The 18,681-nt window shown below is 44.7% G+C and overlaps 1 long non-coding RNA gene across 1 annotated transcript in view; it reads left to right on the plus strand.

Annotated features, from left to right (window-relative positions):
* The first annotated feature begins 6,059 nt into the window (after positions 1 to 6,059).
* Positions 6,060 to 18,681, plus strand: part of LOC133366052 (uncharacterized) — a 32,300-nt gene continuing 19,678 nt past the window's right edge. Inside the window, exon 1 of the long non-coding RNA XR_009758346.1 lies at positions 6,060 to 6,143. This is a non-coding gene — a long non-coding RNA (uncharacterized LOC133366052). The remainder of the gene's footprint in view (positions 6,144 to 18,681) is intronic.

Below are 18,681 nucleotides of genomic sequence, written 5' to 3' on the forward strand. Positions count from 1 at the left end.
TAAGCTGCCTCTAAGTTATCAGTCATTTTGTTTTTATTTGTTATGCGTTTGACTTCTGTGCTTTCTCTCTTATTTACTAGCAATGCTTTTCTAAATTATGCACGGTTTTGTTTGAGCATTGGATGGCACTCATGAGTTTTGCTTCTTTTTGTGCTTCAAAAACATGATGTTTGGCTTCATCATTTTCAAACAGAGCCTTGTACATAAATCAAGGGGAAATGGGATCTAGGCAGCTACAGGAGGTGCCTTCTCTCCACTTGCATTTCTGGGCATCTAGCAGGCCATCACTTCCACCATGGCAGTAACTACTTAGTGGTCTGACATCCAATTTAGACTCTGAACAGGCAATAATGCTGTGTGTGGTGACTCAAAAGAAGAGTGGTTGTTGGGCAGCTCCTACTCTCCTATGTCTTCGCATTCACTCATCTTATTGGGCACAGGTCTGGCTGAGTGCATCCCCACTGCATGTACCAGTTATCAAAACCAATAGGGAAGTTCATCACAGATCTAACTTGTTGCCACATTTTGGATTGGTGGGAGCGTGTGAGGTTTTTTGTGAGAAACTTTTCCAGCTTGGTTCTCCATCAACTCAACTTGATGATGTGTGATAGGTATTGATGCCTCACCTCATCCATCCAAACAAATGGTGGAAAGGTCTACAAATTTATATCCTTCCTCTGCCACCAACCCACCAACCTAAAACAAGCAAGGTTAATTTCTGCCTCCGGCATCTGTTTTCAATGTTAAGGCTTAATCCTGGAATGTATGAAGTGCGAATAGATTAAAGTTTGGACTGGATTTCCCACACTATTGTGTAGGTCAGGAGACTCCTCACACATTGGAGCTTTCAGATGAGAGGTTTTGTTTCCAGGACAGGTCTGAGTCCTGGCATCTGTTTTGCTAGAAATTAAGCAAGGCCAATGCTTAGAACAATAGAATTGTTTTTTCCCCTAGTACATGTATACACTTTGTAGTACTTGTAATACCAGTCGGTCCTGCTCAGCTGATATGGTACAGACTAGAATTGCCAAACAATCAGAAAAAAATGGTCTAGACATTTTATTTAAGGTTACTTAGCTGAATGGTACAAACAGGGTCTCTCTCTCTCTCTCTCTCTCTCTCTCTCCCCCTTCCCCCCCACTATAGGTTTTGACCTATAAAGCCTATGTGGCACAGGACCCCAATACCTCAAATACCACCTCTCCCCAGACAAATCAACCCGGACCCTGTGTTCTTCATCTGAGACCCTTCTCCGTGTGCTGTCTCCAAGGACGTGCGGAGGTTGGCAACACACGAATGGGTCTTTTTAGTGGTAGCTCCCCACTTGTGGAATGCTTTCCCCAGGTAGGTAAGCTGAGCCACATAATTATCTATTTTTAGGAGCTGGGCAAAAACCTGCCTTTTTTCCAGGCTTTTGGCCCTTAATTTGAAGGGTTTTAGGTATCAATGGCCTCTTTTAATGTGGCAGGTCTTGCAAGACCTGTCTTTATTTGTACTGATCTGTTTTTAGGTTGTGTTATGTTTGTTACAATTGGTTTTAGTCTTATTGTTGTAAGTTGCTTTGGGTTGTTTTGCAGGGAAAGTGACTAATAAATATAAATTTATTATTATTATTATTATTGTTTAAAGGCAAAATAAAGAAATAACTTAAAGTGATCTGAAACAATTGCAACCCTTTACTCTTTTAAAGCACTTACTATACTCACAATCATAGCGGGTATTTTTTCTTCTTTTTCTTGACTACTTGATGGCAAAGCATGACAACAGTCCTAGAGGAATAGAAATATTGCTGTGTAATTACAGTTAGCTAGCTAACTAGCTGGCTGGCCACCTAGGCTGTAACTCAGGCCTAATTTCTGATTTTCCCAGTATGTACAGCTCAGCATGAGGCCTTTTCAGGGTTTGTGGACAGAAAAATCAAACCAGCAACTAGTTTAAAAAAAATGCAATTGCTTTCCACAATTAGTTTCCAATTGCTTAGTTAGTCATTTCCCTTGATTGTCCAACAGGAAGGAACATCTAAAGGTTAGGAACAAGACTAAAATGAGGGATTCTCAGAGAGGATTTAACAAACACACCCTAAAGTATTTATTTTCTCTCGTGCCTAAACTTCTTATATGGAAAAGTTTGTTTTTCAGGCGGAATCTAAAACTGAGATACCTAATGAAGCATCAAAGAAAAGCTCAGAAGCTCTCTGTCACTACCAAAGTAGTTCAGTTCATGAAGAATGAGAACACAGGGACAGACAACAGGTGAAAGAGTACTGTAGCTGTTGGCAAAGGCAAGCTTTTGAGTCTGGTTTTCCTGGGGATCTCTCAAAAAAGGGTGAGGCCAATTAAACTTCATTCATGTAAGGCCCTGTTCACACGTTACAGTCAACGAGTGTACAGTCTGTGTACCTGGGTACAGAAGTAGGCTGTACACTCGTACAGTTATTCACATGTAATAGTCAACGAGTGTACAGTCTGTGTACCTGGGTACACAAGTAGCTGGGCTGTACACTCGTACAGTTATTCACATGTAACATTCAACAAGTGTACAGTCTCTTATATACACATTTGCTGCCAGGGAAAGAAAATGGCTTCAATGACACTTATTAAATGTGCCATTGAAGCAATTCCCTTTTACTGGCAACAAGGCAAGGCATGCTGGGTTTGTTATACTTCCTGAAACCGTTTCTTGTCAAGGGCTGTATTCAATAGAAAGAGTGTTGGCAGAAACAGGAATATAGTTTTACTCTTTTCATTTTTCCTGCAGATTATTAAGTTTTTAAAATCAAAACACCAACTTTTAAAAAGAAAATACTCACCTGTAACTATCATAATTATAGTTATTAAAATATTGCATTTTTCACTGCCTGTTATTAGAGTATGTATGGGTTTTGATGTAGGCTTTCATGGAACAATCCTATACATGTCTATACAGTCCTATAGAGATCAATAGGACTTACTCATAGATAAATGTGTGAAAGTGCAGACCTAAATATATTGAATATTTATATATGAAAATATTTTGAGGGGGCTGCAACAAAAACAAGCTGCTTAAAAGATTATGAACTGAAACTATTCTTCCAGCATGGTACACCTGATTCTGTCTTGAGGATATCATGCGTTTTAACACACAAAACTACACTCAAAATATAAATGTGGGGAAAATTATTTATCAGTTGGGCTTTCCAGCCTACTGCTCCCACTGTAACATACTCTGTCCCCTGTGACCTCCTCCCTCCAGGAAGGCAGCTTGGCGGCCAGGAAGGAAGGAGGAAAGTGGCCTTTCCTTGCAGCCTTGCTTCTTTTTGCTTCACAAAAGCCCTCTCGTTCTGAGTAAGGACGTCATCAGTAGTGGTAGTGTGAGGAGACGGCAGCCAGTGGTAGTAATTCCCTCTTCTTTCTAGTAGCTCCACCTCAGCCTCCTTTGGTGTCTGTCATGTATTTTAGAGGCAGATGCCTGCCTTTGGTGTGCCTGAAAGATGCTCTAGCATTTGAGCAGAAGTCCTCCCTTCTCATTTGGAGCAAGGAGGAGGTGTCATCTGCAGCGGCAGTGGGGAGCAGACAGTGTCCAAGGAGTGAAGACTTTTTAAAAAAAATAATAATTAATTTCTTTACTGTTCGCAGCCCCTTCCAGATTACTTCACACACACCCAGGTTGGGAACCACTGATCTATGTCATAATATTTAGCTTTTGGATAGCACTTTAAATGCAGGGTGGGCAGAAAGTAGATCAAAATGTATTGGTGTATTCAGAGCTTGGAAAAGTTACTTTTTTGAACTACAACTCCCATCAGCCCAATCCAGTGGCCATACTGGCTGGGGCTGATGGGAGCTGTAGTTCAAAAAAGTAACTTTTCCAAGCTCTGGATCTCAGGATGACTCACAGAAGATCAGTGAGGATTTCAGACTCCTGTTTTACAATGAAAACAAGAAAATGACCACCCCACCATTATACTGCTGAAATGAAGAAAGTGGGGGGTAATCTGAGTGGATTTTTGTGTGGAAAGACTGTGAGCTCATCTCAGTTCTGATAACCCTGTGTTCAGCAGCTTCTCAGACACCATGTTCTTTCATACTAGACGTATGTCTTTTGCAGCTGGCTGCAGTTGGTGGTTCTTGAGGTTCTAGTAAAACGCAGGGTGGATCCCTGACTCTGCAATAGCAGTGCTCTCTCAGTAATCACAACATTGCCACTCACTGAATGAGACAAGGTGCCTTCATGTTCAGGGCTGGTGGCACCACCATCCTGCAGCACGTGGGCACACACCTGCAAGCTTGTGCTGCATTCCACCAAAGTACCCCCAACCTTGCCATCTCTGTGCCATTCCCCCCCCCATGTATCACTGCTGACCTATGTCATCAAATTATTGGAAGAGTCTTGGCTAAATTTCTCTTCTTGACCTTTAGGAGGAAATAGAAAGCACACAACAGAATTTACCTTACTATTGATTTCAATAGGTTTTAAAAGACCAAGGAAGAGAAGTATAGTGGGTAATTTATATTGGATTTATAGAGGTACTGTAGTGTACAAGTTCTGCAAAAGCCAGTGTGGTGTAGTGATAAGAGTACTGGGCTAGGGCCTGGGAGACCTGGATTCAAACCCTAATTCAGCCATGAAACTCACTGGGTGACTTCTGGGCTAATCACCTTCTCAGCCTAAACTACCTCACAGGGCTGTTCTGAGGATATATTTGAGAGGTGCAGGACTACGTATTCCACACTGAGCTCTTTGCAGGAAAGTTGAGACGTAAAGGAAATAAGGCATTAAATAAGATTAAGGCTACAATCCTTTGCACAATTACTTGAGAGTAAGCTCCATTGAACTGTGAAAGTTACTTTCGATAAACCTGCTTGGGATTTTGTTGTTAAGATACAAGGGATAGCTATTACCCAAAATTTCTATTATTTATTGATAACTATCATTTCTGAGCAATGTGTTACCTAGCCATTAAGTTATTTTATTATTGCAGTTGTGATAGCAGCTATTATTCATTACCTGCACAGGGGGGTTGGAGTAATTTTTGGAATCTATTTGTGGCACTATCCTGAATAGTAGGTGTACTACTTGTAACGAGCAACAATAAGAGTCACGTGATGACACATTGAACATTTAACAGACATTATAAATTATAATATTTATTGATAAATCACCTAGTATTTAAAGGAAAGGATTGAATTTAGAAGTTAAAGGCTGTAATTCTATATTAACATTCACTTCAGGAGTAAGACCCATTAAACTCAGTGGAACTTACTTCTGAGTAAACATGGCTAGGACTGGACTGGACTGTGAGCAGACAGAGAGGCAAACTCCCCTCCCTTTCTCTGCCCCCCCCACTGTTTATTTTAAGAGGCTTCTTACCTGAGAGTAAGTCCCACCAAACTGAATGGAATTTACTTTAGAGTAGGCATGGGGTTAGGATTGTACTTTAACATTGTAAACAGTCCTTGCCTAGCTCTAGCTTCTCTGGCAGAACACTTGCTTTTTTTTAGGCAATCCTAACTCCACTTACCTGTGAGTAAGCCCCATTGAACTGTGGGATTTACTTCTGAGTAAACATTTTCCCTCCTTCCTTCCCTCAAGCACATTGCTAGCACAAACAAGCTCCACTCCACTTACCTGGGAGTAAGCCCCACTGAACTCAGTGGGATTTACTTCTGAGTAGACATTTTTAAAATCCAAATGTGAATCCTGCAAAGCTCTCTCCTCTCCATTTTTTCCCTCTGTCCTTTCCTCAAACTCACTCATTGCCAGCACACAGAAGCACTGCACTCAATGGGACTTACTTCTGAGTAGACCTTTTAAAAACTGCAGTGAGTCCTTCAAAGCCCACCCCCCCATTTTTGCCTCTTTCCTTCCCTCAAGCTCATTTGTTGCTTCAGGCTGGTCTCCCTTCCCTCCATTTTAGCTTTACTTTTCCCCTTTCCTTCCCTCAAGCTCTTTCGTTGCTTCAGGCTAGTCTCCCTTCCCTTCCCTTGCCTCCATTTTAGTTTTACTCTTCTTTCCCGCTCTGTGGCTCCAGCAACTGACGTTTCCTTCAGCCCACTTCTGATTGGCTGCTGGTGCTGCTAGGAGGAAGGCTCAGGCTGTCCCCGGGGAGAAACTGATTGCTCACAATCAGCACCACGGATACAGCATGCAGGGAGAGTCACCACGTGAGTAGAAGAGGGCTTTTTTCAGGAGGCCTGTACACGTGGTGATTTTTGAACTCACCAAGTATACACTCTTTCTCATGAGCAGCTGTACCCAGGTACAGGGGGCTTGTACCTGGGTACAGAGTAACGTGTGGATACCCCTTAAGTTAACACATTATCTGGATTGAAGAGGAGTGAGGGTGAAGGTCACTGCTGTTCCCCTGGCCGAACCCTTATGTCCTCTATGCCAGTGTATGTGTATGGGGAGAAGGATTAGCTGGTGCTATGCGCCTCCCCTCCACAAATGGGGATCACCCCTCGGGGAGCCCCTTAGGGAGTGCTGAGGGTGAGGGTGCTACCCGCTTCTATTTTTAAAAAACCAGTCTGGAGGAGATTGGTAGTGGGGAGGGTATATAGTGCATGTATAGTTCTTGCTCAGGGTGAGAGTCTGTGCTGTGAACTGAATGATAGGAGAAAGTCACCAGATGCCTTCAGAGTAAGAGTCTCTAACTGGCAGAAGACTGGCCCTCCCTGAGTGTGAGACAGGGGGGAGTAGATGTGCCCTGTGTGAAAAATATTGAGTGGGCTGCCGCCTGACTGTTCCCAATTCTCTCAGGCCTGCTGGGATAATTGGTTCAAGTAGGTTTTCTTGGTGGGCTGTTGTTGGGTTCATATCAGGTATTTAGGAGGAGTCTTAGTAAGGAGGGACATGGGTGATGACACCCCAGTTTCAGTTATCATGGGTAGAGGGAGGTATAGCCATGGGGAGGTGAACTACCATAGAAGACAAGGGCAAGGCTATCTACACCTTGTTCCTTGCTCCCACTCCTCTCATGGATGGGTTCCTCATTGGTCATCTGATGTGCCCACTGGCCTGTGTGTGCTGTTGTTTAACACCAGATTGGTACACAATAAGACCACACTCATCCATGATTTGATTGTGGATGAAGGTGCCGATTTGGTGTGCATTACCGAGACCTGGTTGGGTGAGCTGGGAAGAGTTGATCTGACCCAGCTTTGCCCACATGGATACTTGGTGCAGCACCAGCACAAGCTGCAGGGATGGGAGGGAGGAGTTGCTGTGGTCTCCAGAACTTCCATCGCTGCCACCAGGAAACAACTCTGTCTTGGAGCTGGCTGTAAGGGCCTGCACCTGGTGTTGGACCAAGGAGACAGTAAATTAGGGTTGCTGTTGGTCCATCCTGCTGCCTGGCAGCTTCTCTGACTGAGCTGGCAGAGGCCGTCTTGGCTTGGTATGGGAGGAGCCCAGAAAGATAGTCCTGGGTGATTTCAATGTCCATGCTAAGGCTGTGTTTAGTGTTGCAGCTTGGGACTTCATGGCCTCCATGACTACTTTGGGGCTGTCTCAAGTTGTTACTGGCCTGACACATAGGGCAGGGCACACCCTAAACTTGGTTTTTGCTCCAGATGGAGGAAGGCGTGGTCTGGAGATGGGCGGTGGTGGATGTCATTCCATAGTCATGGTCAGACCACTTCCTGGTGAAGTTTAGACTTATGGCTCCAATCTTCCCCTGCAGGAATGATGGACAGATTAAGATGGTCTGTCCCCAGAGACTAATGGAATCCACTGGATTTGAATGCCCTGGGGGAGTTCCCAGTAGATAGAGCAGATGAACCTGTTGAAGTGCTTGTCATGCTATGGAACAGCGAGGTGCAGTGGGCCCTTGACATGGTTGCCCCCGAGCACCGTCTCCTGCATTGTGGAGCCCGGTTTGCACCCTGGTACACCAGTGAGCTAAGGTCAATGAAACAGGCTGGACGACGGCAAAAGCACAAGTGGTGAAAAATGGGCTGTGAGGCTGATCGGGAACGAGTAAAACATAACTGTCATGCCCACTTCGGATGAGTCCTCAGAGGAGGAAGACTGGAGGGCAGCAGCAGCAGACCCAGGAGAGGGAAGAAGCAGAATCTCTCTCAGCTGGAGAGTGTTCAGGACACAGCTGAAGCCCCTCAGTCGGATTCAGAGAGTGAACAAGAGGCTCCCCTCCCCCCTGTGGAGTGAAGACGCCAGCGAATAATGCAACAATGCCACCGGTCTGGCTGTTTAAGACAGGGCTGATTACCTGCACCTGTCTTAGGGAGTGGGATTTAAAAGGCAGTTCTTGACTTAATTGGGCTGCTGACTACAACATCGGTTGTGACCTCCATGCCAGACCCAGATTCCAGAACCCAGAACCTTGGACTGACCTCTTGGCTAACTGGACCCGGAATTCCCCCTTGACTTCGCTTCTTGCACACTGACTCAGTACGTGCACTCAAAAAGACTCCTCTGATTTTCCCTTGTCTCTTCCCCATTATCTTCCTGGCCTTGGCAGATTTACAACCCAGCCAGCTGCCAGCTAATGAGTTTATGGCCCAGCTTTCACCCCGTCGAAGCTGACAATAATCATGCCTACTGTGCGGTGGTGAGGGTGGCGAAGAAGGCCCACTTCTCTGCCACCATCGCATCCTCAAGTAGCCATCCAGTGGAGCATTTCCATATTGTCAGGGGTCTGTTGACATCAACTCCAGGAAATGGAGTTTTAGACCCTTCGGAGGCCCACTGTGAATTGTTTACAAGGCACTTTGAAGGTAAAGTTGCTTGCCTCTGTAGCAATCTTGATTCCTCATCCACATCTACTGTAGCCCACGGTTAGGTGTCCAGTGCAACTTCTGCTGCAAATTCTTGGGAACGGTTTCAGTTGATGTGGCCTGATGACATAGACAAGGTGCTTGTGACAATACAACCAGCAACATGTCTTCTCGATCCTTGCCCTTCTTGACTTATTAAAGCTTGCTGAGGAGGTTTGACTGAGTGGATCCAGGGTGTGGTCAGCACATCATTGCAGGAGGGAGTGGTTCCAGCCACCCTGAAAGAGGCGGTGATTCAGCCGCTCCTGAAAAAGCCCACCCTGGACCCATTGGTTTGCGACAACTACTGCCCAGCCACAAATACCCTCTTCTTAGGGAAGGTGATTGAGAGGGTTGTGGCGCAGCAACTGCAAGTACTCTTGGATGAAACAGATTATCTTGACCCATCTCAGTCTGGGTTCAGGCCTGGTTATAGGACTGAATCGGCCTTGGTTGCCCTGATGGATGACCTTTATCAGGAGGACAGCAGGAGTGTGACCCTGTTACTTTTACTAGATCTCTCAGCGGCTTTTGATACCATTGACCATGATATCCTTCTGGGCCAACTTGGTGAGATGGGTATTAGAGGCACTGATTTACTGATTTACAGGGTCGTTTTCAGAGAATAGCACTAGGCAATTGTATTTTGGCCCCCTGGCAGATGTACTGTGGGGTTCTGTGGGATGCCACAGGGTACCATCTTGTCACCCATGCTGTTTAACATCTATAGGAAGCCCTTGGGAGCGGTCATCAGGAGATTTGGGGCAAGGTGTCAGCAGTACGCTGACAATACCCTGCTCTATTTCTCTGTAACATCTGAATCAGGAGAGGCCGTGTAAGCCCTGGACCGAAGCCTGGACTCTGTGGTGGGCTGGTTGAGGACCAATAAACTGACAGAGATGCCGTGGGTTGATGGTTCCCGAGTTCAGATAATTGGTCAGTTGCTTGCTTTGGATGGGGTTGTACTCCCTCTGAAAGAGCAGGTCCATAGTATGGGGGTGCTCCGGATCCATCCTTGTTGCAACATCCGTTGCAAGGAGTGCCTTTCACCAGCTTCAGATGGTAAGACAGCTGCAGCCGTTTCTGGACAGGGATAGCCTGACCACTGTTGGCCATGTACTGGTAACCTCCAGGTTGGATTACTGTAATGCCTTCTATGTGGGGCTACCCTTGAGGTTAGTCTAGAAGCTGCAGTTGGTGCAAAATGTGGCAACTAGATTGCTCACTGGAGCAGGTTATTACCACCATGTCACTCCACTACTGAAAGAATTGCACTGGCTACCTATTAGCTATCTGGCTACGTTCAAGGTTCTAGTTTTGTTGTACAACGCTCTATACAGCTTGGGACCAGGATACCTGAAAGATTATCTTATCCCTTATACAGGCATACCCCACTTAATATCGCTTCACTTAACGTCACCTCGCTATAACATACATGCTCCATACACCACCATACCCCACTTAACATACGCGTGCTTCGCAATTATAGACACTTAATGGCATGATGCAGCAGCCATCTAGTGGCGATTGCAGTGCAGTACATGCATAGATAATTGCTTCACTTTAAGTACATTTTCACTTTACATACACGCTCCGGTCCCATTGCGTATGTTAAAGCGGGGTATGTCTGTATACCCAGTTGATCACTGTGCTCTGCAGGTGAGGGCCTCCTGCAGAAACCATCTCATCAGGAGGTCCATTCTGCACAACATAGGGAACAGACCTTTAGTGGCACCAACCCTTTGGAATTCCCTTCCCTTAAATATTAGACAGGCACCATTTCTGTTATCTTTTCGGAGCCTACTGAAGACCTTCCTTTTTCAACAAGCCTTTTAGAGACCTTTTCCCAGTCTGCATCTGTGTTGGAATTGTTTTTTAGTATATTTTTAAACCTTATTTTTTAATGTTTTTAAAGCTTTTTTAAAAATGTTTTTAAAGATGTTTTATTTTAATATGTTTTTAATGGTTGTGTTTTAATATATTTTAAAGTCTGTTTTATGATGTTTTAAAGTGTTTTTAGTGCTTTTGTTTACCACGCTGGGCTCCTGCTGGGAGAAAGGGTGGGATATAAATCAAATAAATCAAATAAATAAATAATAAATAAATGCTCCACTTAGAAATGGGGCTGCCCCACCTAACAAGCAAGGCTGGCTACAGGACTGTTGGCTTGTCTATATTTTAGGTAGCTGACTTGAGAAATAAGTGAAACTAAGAAACCTTTTTTGTCTGGTATTGTCGATGATGTGAATATTTATTTATTTATTTATTTTATTATACTTGTATACCGCCCCATAGCCAAAGCTCTCTGGGCAGTTTACAGTAACTAAAAACATTAAAACAAATACAATTTAAAACAGATCTTATAAAAACAATTTAAAACACAATTTAAAAATTTAAACTGTATAAAACACACGCTAAATTGCCTGGGAGAAGAGGAAAGTCTTGACCTGGTGCCGAAAAGACAACAGTGTTGGTGCCAGGTGCACCTTGTCAAATAGATCATTCCATAATTTTGGGGGCCACCACTGAGAAGGCCCTCTCCCTTGTTGCCATTCTCCAAGCTTCCCTCAGAGTACGCACCTGGAGGAGGGCCTTTGATCTTGAACATAGTGTATGGGTGGGTTTGTATCGGGAGAGGTGTTCCATCAGGTATTGTGGTCCCAAGCCGTGTAAGGCTTTATAGGTCAAAACCAGCACCTTGAATCGAGCTCGGAAACATACAGGCAGCCAGTGCAAGTGGGCCAGAATCAGTTTTATATGTTCGGACCGTCTGGTCTCTGTTACCAATCCGACCGCTGCATTTTGCACAAGCTGCAGTTTCTGAACCGTCTTCAAAGGCAGCCCCACGTAGACTGCATTGCAGTAATCTAATTTGGAGGTTACCGGAGCATGGACAACTGAAGCCAGGTTATCCCTAGGGACGTAGTTGGGCCACCAACAGAAGTTGGTAGAAGGCACTCCGTGCCACTGAGGCTACTTGAATCTCAAGTGACAGAGATGATTCTAGGAGAACCCCCAAGCTACAAACCTGCTCCTTCGGGGGGAGTGCAACCCCATCCAGGACAGGTTGGACATCCACCATCCGGTCAGAAGAACCACCCACTAGCAGCATCTCAGTCTTGTCTGGATTGAGCCTCAGTTTATTAGCCCTCATCCAGTCCATTGTCACAGCCAGGCACCGGTTCAGCGCATTGACAGCCTCACCTGAAGAGGATGAAAAGGAGAAATAGAGCTGCGTGTCATCAGCATACTGATGGCAATGCACTCCAAAGCTCCGGATGACCGCACCCAACGGTTTCATGTAGATGTTGAACAGCATGGGGGACAGAACTGACCCCTGCGGAACCCCATACTGGAGAGTCCAGGGTGCCGAGCAATGTTCCCCAAGCACCACCTTCTGGAGGCGACCTGCCAAGTAGGAGCGGAACCACTGCAATGCAGTCCCTCCCACTCCCAACTCAGCCAGTCTCCCCAGAAGGATACCATGGTCGATGGTATCGAAAGCCGATGAGAGATCAAGGAGAATCAGCAGAGTCACACTCCCCCTGTCTCTCTCCCGACAAAGGTCATCATACAGGGCGACCAAGGCTGTTTCTGTGCCAAAACCAGGCCTGAAACCGGACTGAAATGGATCCAGATAATCGGTCTCATCCAAGAGTGTCTGGAGCTGGCCCGCAACCACTCGTTCAAGGACCTTGCCCAGGAATGGAACATTTGCTACCGGCCTATAGTTATTAAGATTTTCTGGGTCCAGGGAGGGTCTCTTCAGGAGTGGTCTCACTACTGCCTCTTTCAGGCAGCCAGGGACCACCCCCTCCCGCAGAGAGGCATTAATCAACTCCCTGGCCCAGCTGGCTGTTCCGTCCCTGCTAGCTTTTATTAGCCAAGAAGGGCAAGGATCCAGCACAGAAGTGGTTGCACGAACCTGTCCAAGCACCTTGTCAATGTCCTCAAGCTGCACCAACAGAAGCTCATCCAAGAAATCGGGACAAGGCTGTGCTCTGGATACCTCGCTTGATTCATCTGCTATAACACTGGAGTCTAAGTCCTGGCAGATGCTAAAGATTTTATCCTAGAAGTGCAAATTCATTACAGCAGGCCTCAGATGGTTCTACCTTGTCCCTGGGGCCAGAGTGTAATAGCCCCCGGACAATTCTGAAGAGCTCCACTGGGCGGCAGAGTGATGATTCAATAGTGGCAGCAAAATATTGGTTTTTTTGCTGCCCTTACTGCCCCTAAATGCAGCTTACCATAGGCACTTACCAGTGTATAATTACATCCACCAGGAGTTCGTCTCCATCTGCACTCAAGCAGTCTCCGATATTGTGTCATTGCTCTGAGCTCTGGGGTATACCATGGAGCCGTACAAGCTCTACACAGGAGTGTTACACATTGAGTAGCTACAGTATCATGAACATCAGTAATTTGCACAGGCAAGCAGCTTTCCAGAATATGAAAGAATGATAAAATCCCGCATTACTAGCTAATATATGAATTTCAGTGTGAAGCATGCATATTGCAGATAGTCATAGTTAATTGTTACAGTGAATTAATATCATTGTCTCGGTGGATAACATCACCTGTTGCTCTTCTCCTATTGACAGGAAAGTCATTAGGGTTTAACAATGGCACGATTAGCCCAAGGCTTCTTTCAGAAAACAAATACTGTCAAATTCTTTGGTGGGGCCTATTTCAGGGGAAGAATTCTGGAAGGAAACCTCCTTGGAATTCTGTCTAGGGGTGCTTCCCAACAAAGGGTTTAATGTGGAATCACTATGTCTCATAACAGCCTTCTGGATGAAGCCAAAGGCCCGTCTAGTCCAGCATCCTCCAGTAGCTAGCCAGATGCCTCTGGGAAGTCCACAAGCAGGGCCTGAGTGCAACAGTGCGCTCAGCAACTGGAAGTAGAACATACCTGTTCATGGAGTCTTATGGAGGGTACACACATGGTTCTTGTCACCAAATTGTCATGCTCCCTTGTTTTCCTACTGCTTCTGCTTTTTTTCTGATCTCAGAAATCTGTTAAGGACATAATGAGCAGCACAGGGTCACAATATTTGCAGATATGGATAGCAAAACGTAGGACTGAGAGATTTGTAACTTTCCCTGGTTCATGCCTCTCACATTCCATGTTCCTATTGTGTATGTCGTACAACTCCGGACTCTCCTTTCACATCTGTGTACACCAGCCTCTGGGATTCCATCCGGCTTTGATCCAGCTGTGTCATTAGTCACAGCGCTGCTCGTACTTGTACGTTGTTCTTCCCCAGTGTCATCTGACCTGGGGGTCTCATCTTCCAGCACTATTTCGTGTTGCATTTTGGATACTCTGTTCTTAGGGTTTTCATGGTAAGAGGTATTCAGAAATGGTTTATCATTGCCTTCCTCTGAGTCTGGATGCATCTTAGTGTGGTGTCTCAGCTTTGACCATTCCGCCTTGGGTGCCCCTGCTAGGAGTCTAGCCTCTTGCTCTAGACTCCTGACAGCATTGCTTTCAGCTTCTTCAACACTCTCAAAACCCCTCACCGCGTTAAGGTGAGCATCATAGAGGAGAACAACAAACTCTACAGATATTTTATATATTTCCCCGAAAATACTTATACATATTGATGTTGTACATGTTATTGTATTATTGTATTTATTATGTGTAATAGTGTGCATATTAAATATAGTATTATTGTACCAATATGGCCAGTGGTAGGAGTCACTGAAGCAATAGTCATTTGCACAAACATAGGTAGATTGTCAAAAAAGGCGGATTGTAAAGGAAGGTTGTTTTCCCAGTTTTGTGATCATTTGTAGGCCATCTGATGTTCCCTTGCAGGATCAGAATTCCCACTGGAGGGGATAATTGTAGGATCTGGATTACTGAGTCTTGATTAGCACAGAAGGCCTGTTCCTGACACAATTTTTCTTTCTGAGCTTCTCAGATGTGCAGCTTTTTAATACACTGCTGTGAGGTTTAATAATAATACATCTTTTTTTCCTGTCTTACCAGAAACAGTAGTCTCTGCTTATTATATTTTACAAATTATTTGGTGTAATGGTAATAATATCCACGGAGCCAACTTCCATGAGTCAAAAATGGTCTCCTGCTTTGAAAATAAATGCTTTAATGTCAACATTTATTGTACAGCAGGAGACTAAAATACGATCACAATGTTCAATTTCATTGACATTAACACTGAAATTGAATCATAAATGGGAGAGAGATTTTTAACATAATGTGCTGACTTGGACAATGCTGTGAATAAGATGGAATTTTAGTTCCGAACGCATGAAACTCTCGTATCTTTTCTTGAAAGGTGCTGAATCTCATGAACATTACATGGGCGCTGATACCTCAGTACTTCAAAATGGGAGTGACTGGCAGAGTGGTGGCATGGGATGATGCAGAGGTGGGACAGGGCAGCAGTGAGATTGGAGTGGGGTGGGCACACCAATAGAGCCAATCCAGTGTTTCTGCTGATGCATCTGACGCTGAGCAGCCTCAACTTTGCTGTCACCCTGCTCTGCTCCATCTCACGGCCAGCTCCATGGCAACACCCTGCCAGATGCTCTTGCTTCAAAATACCATGCCTTGGTATTCTGAAAAGCAAACTCCTGCAGTCCACCTGATGTTGTAATTCCCAAGCTTTTGCAAAAGTTGCTTTGAAAGTACATATGTCCACATCCAAGAAAGAAGCGGGCACTGCCAAGCTGCTCCTGGATGTTGAAAGTACTCCACTTTTTTCCTTTTGTTGCATTAACATGGCAACAAATTCAAATGACTGAATAAAAAAAATACCTCTGGCACTCATACAGAGTAGGGCAAGACTGGTACTATATTTAGTTCAGTTTTATCCCTTGTTATTAATTTTCTCTGCCACTTGGATTCTGAATTTGTCCACTTGAACCCGGGCATCCATGAGGATGGAAGGAAGGAAAGGGTGGAAAGACTGAGTGAACTGTGCACATTTCACTGACAGGTGAATAGACAGGTGTATAGTATATCACATGTGGAACAAAGAGGCAGGCATCCAGACTACCACCACTCAAACAGGATTTCTGCTTGACTGACTGCATCAAACTATCCTATTATGAGCTCTTCTGTGACATTTTGTACACTATCATGTGGCCACTGATAGCCTTATCCTCCATGAATTTGTCTAATCCTTTTTTTAAGCCATCCAAATTGGTGGCTATCTCTGCCTCCTGTGGGAGTGATTTCCATGGTTTAACTATGCTTCGTGCAAAGAAGTACTTTTCTTTGGTCTGTCCTGAGTTGTGGTGAATCCCTTGTGTCCACTTGGCAATAATGATCTGCCACTGGATTAAGAGGTCTGTTGTTTCTTCTGGATCACACTGATCTCTCCATACAAACCTTGACTGGAAAAAGAAGGCATGCGGGGCCAGCCCTCGGGCGCTGACTTTCCAGAATGTGGAGGAGGCCGAGTTGCGGGGTGCCGACACCCAGGGCGCTGAGTCTGAGGACCGAGTTTGAGGTTACCGACTTCACCCTGCCCAGCTAGACTTGGATGCCGCCCAAAGCGGGGGGGGTGATATGGGCAGTGGTGGCAGCAGTGGAGGAGGAGGAAGTTCCACGCAAGGCACCCCTGGAGGCACCCCTGGAGTCCCCGGAGGGGCAGTGGGGTTGCCCTATGTCGCCTTGCTGGGGAAGCTGGACGCCCAAGAAAATCAGGACATTCCCCTCCCAACAACAAACATATGAAACTATAGACCTGGTTGCAAATGCAATTCAGCCGGCTTTGAGGAGACTGGAATTTAACACAGAAAATGCAGTTACTTGTACCACAGATAAAGCCACCATTAAGAGCTATTATGTGTATTGTTATTTAATTTTTGCAGATTGTATTTTGTATTGTTTTATTGATGCATTTTTATATTGTATTTTATATTTGTGTTTTTTGTAAGCCGCCTTGCGGGCCTTTGGCCAAAAGGTGGGGTATAAATAAACTAACAACAACAACAACAAAAATAATAGGAAGGGAATATGAAGCAAGCACCAGGGCCTTTTACTAAAGATATGTACAAGATAACTGCCTCATGTTTGTTCCTTGTAGAAGAGAAAGGTCTAGAGCAGCCTTTCCCAACCAGTGTGCCTCCAAATGTTGTTGGACCATGACTCCCATCAGCCTCAGCCATTGGAAATGGTGGCTGAGGATGATGGGAGTCGTGGTCCAACAACATCTGGAGGCACACTGGTTGGGAAAGGCTGCTCTAGAGGATCTAGAGGTGGGGATCAACTACTGTTCTGCTTTTCCAGTAAAAGTAAAGTGTGCTTGTTCAGCCGTTCAGATCTGAGGACCTTGGAGGCTGTGCTAAGACGTTTGGGGAGCATTATATAATTGTGCTAGCACAGCTGTTATTTTGAGGCTCAGTAGTACCAATCACTGTGCTAATATAGTCAACTCATCAAACCCAACAGTCAGAACAAAGGACCATTAGAAGAATCCTGCTGGATCAGACATAAGGTCTTCCTAGTCCAGTGTCCCTTTTCCCACAGATGCTACCAGATTCTCATGGGAAGCCTGCAAACAGGAAATGAACACAATCACCCTCTTCCACTGTTGTTCCCCACTAACTGCTCTTCAGAGGTATAGTGCCTCTGATCCTGGATGTAGCATGTAGCCATTATTAGTAGCCATTGATAGCCTTGTCCTCTATGAATTTGCCTACTAAGAATCCTTTCCAAATTAATCAACCTTAAGAGAATGTAATTATAATATCATTTGTTTTACTTGGTCCCATAGAAAGAGGAGTCATCATTATCCACTCTTACTTTAAGGAACATAAGGGTCCTCTTCGTCTTTGAAGCTCCGTTTAATTCTATTTCGTCTGTGCTTTTGTGAGTAAAATTGGTCATTATTTCCTAGATCAGGCTTTCCCAGCTGTATGAATGGGTGGGTCTCTGCCACTGGCGTTTTAAAATTTATCTGCTGTTTTTTCTGTTTTTTTAACTGTTCTTTTATTGTACATTGCCTAGAGATGATTGTAGAAGGTGATTAAAAATAATGATAAAAGGCACAAGCCTTTTAGAAATGAGTTGCTCCCTATATGTCTTATTTCCATCCCGGATAGCACATCAGCAGATGCATATCACATGTGCTTCTTCATTGGTGCAGGGGTGGTGTCACTAAGATGACAGGGTCAGGTACAATCATAGGTCCTATTCCAATCCAAGAGGAAGAAGAAAAATACAGCACCATCTGAACTTTCCCCTAGTAGCTGGATTAGTTCAAATATTGCCTAAGGTGATACATTTTAACTGGTGGGTGGGGACTTTGGTTGCTGGAGTCTGCAAAACTGCAGGTCTCAGAATGCACTGTGCATATGCACAGCTCTGATAGGTGCCTCTCTGCCATCCCTAGACACCCCTGTGAAGTCAGCTCTGAGTCAGGGATGGTAAAAGACTGCACAATCAGCTTCACTCACCTGGTAACAATAACTGCACACACACTGCATCAGGTGGAATAGTTCTATGAAGGAGCAGCTCCCAAGAGGCTCAGTGTGTCTGTGAAGAAGTCTAAGTTGAGGGTTCTAAGGATGATGACTTCAAGCCTCCCAGGGCTTTCTCATTATGCAGGCACAGACATAAAAGTTACATTGTAAGATAAACAGAAGTTATATTTCTGGAGATGGCAAGGTGGGCCATCTAGACATTTCACATTGACCTGTCACATCCTTAGAAATGCACTAAGGAACTTTCAAGTCATACTGACTTTTTTGGTTCAAAAAGAATAATATCTGTTTATCTGAGTCAATTTACAATTTCTGGCAGAATCAGTGATTCTTCTATACTTAGATTCAGTTCAAGCTTGTTCTCACTGACTTGCAGTCAAATGACAGCTATGTCAATGAATCTAAGATCATGCCAATTCTTGTTAGAACAAACAATAAGGCAACTTGCAGATCTGTATGAACAGTA

Source organism: Rhineura floridana, chromosome 1 (assembly GCF_030035675.1).
Source record: "Rhineura floridana isolate rRhiFlo1 chromosome 1, rRhiFlo1.hap2, whole genome shotgun sequence".
Lineage (NCBI taxonomy): Eukaryota > Metazoa > Chordata > Lepidosauria > Squamata > Rhineuridae > Rhineura > Rhineura floridana.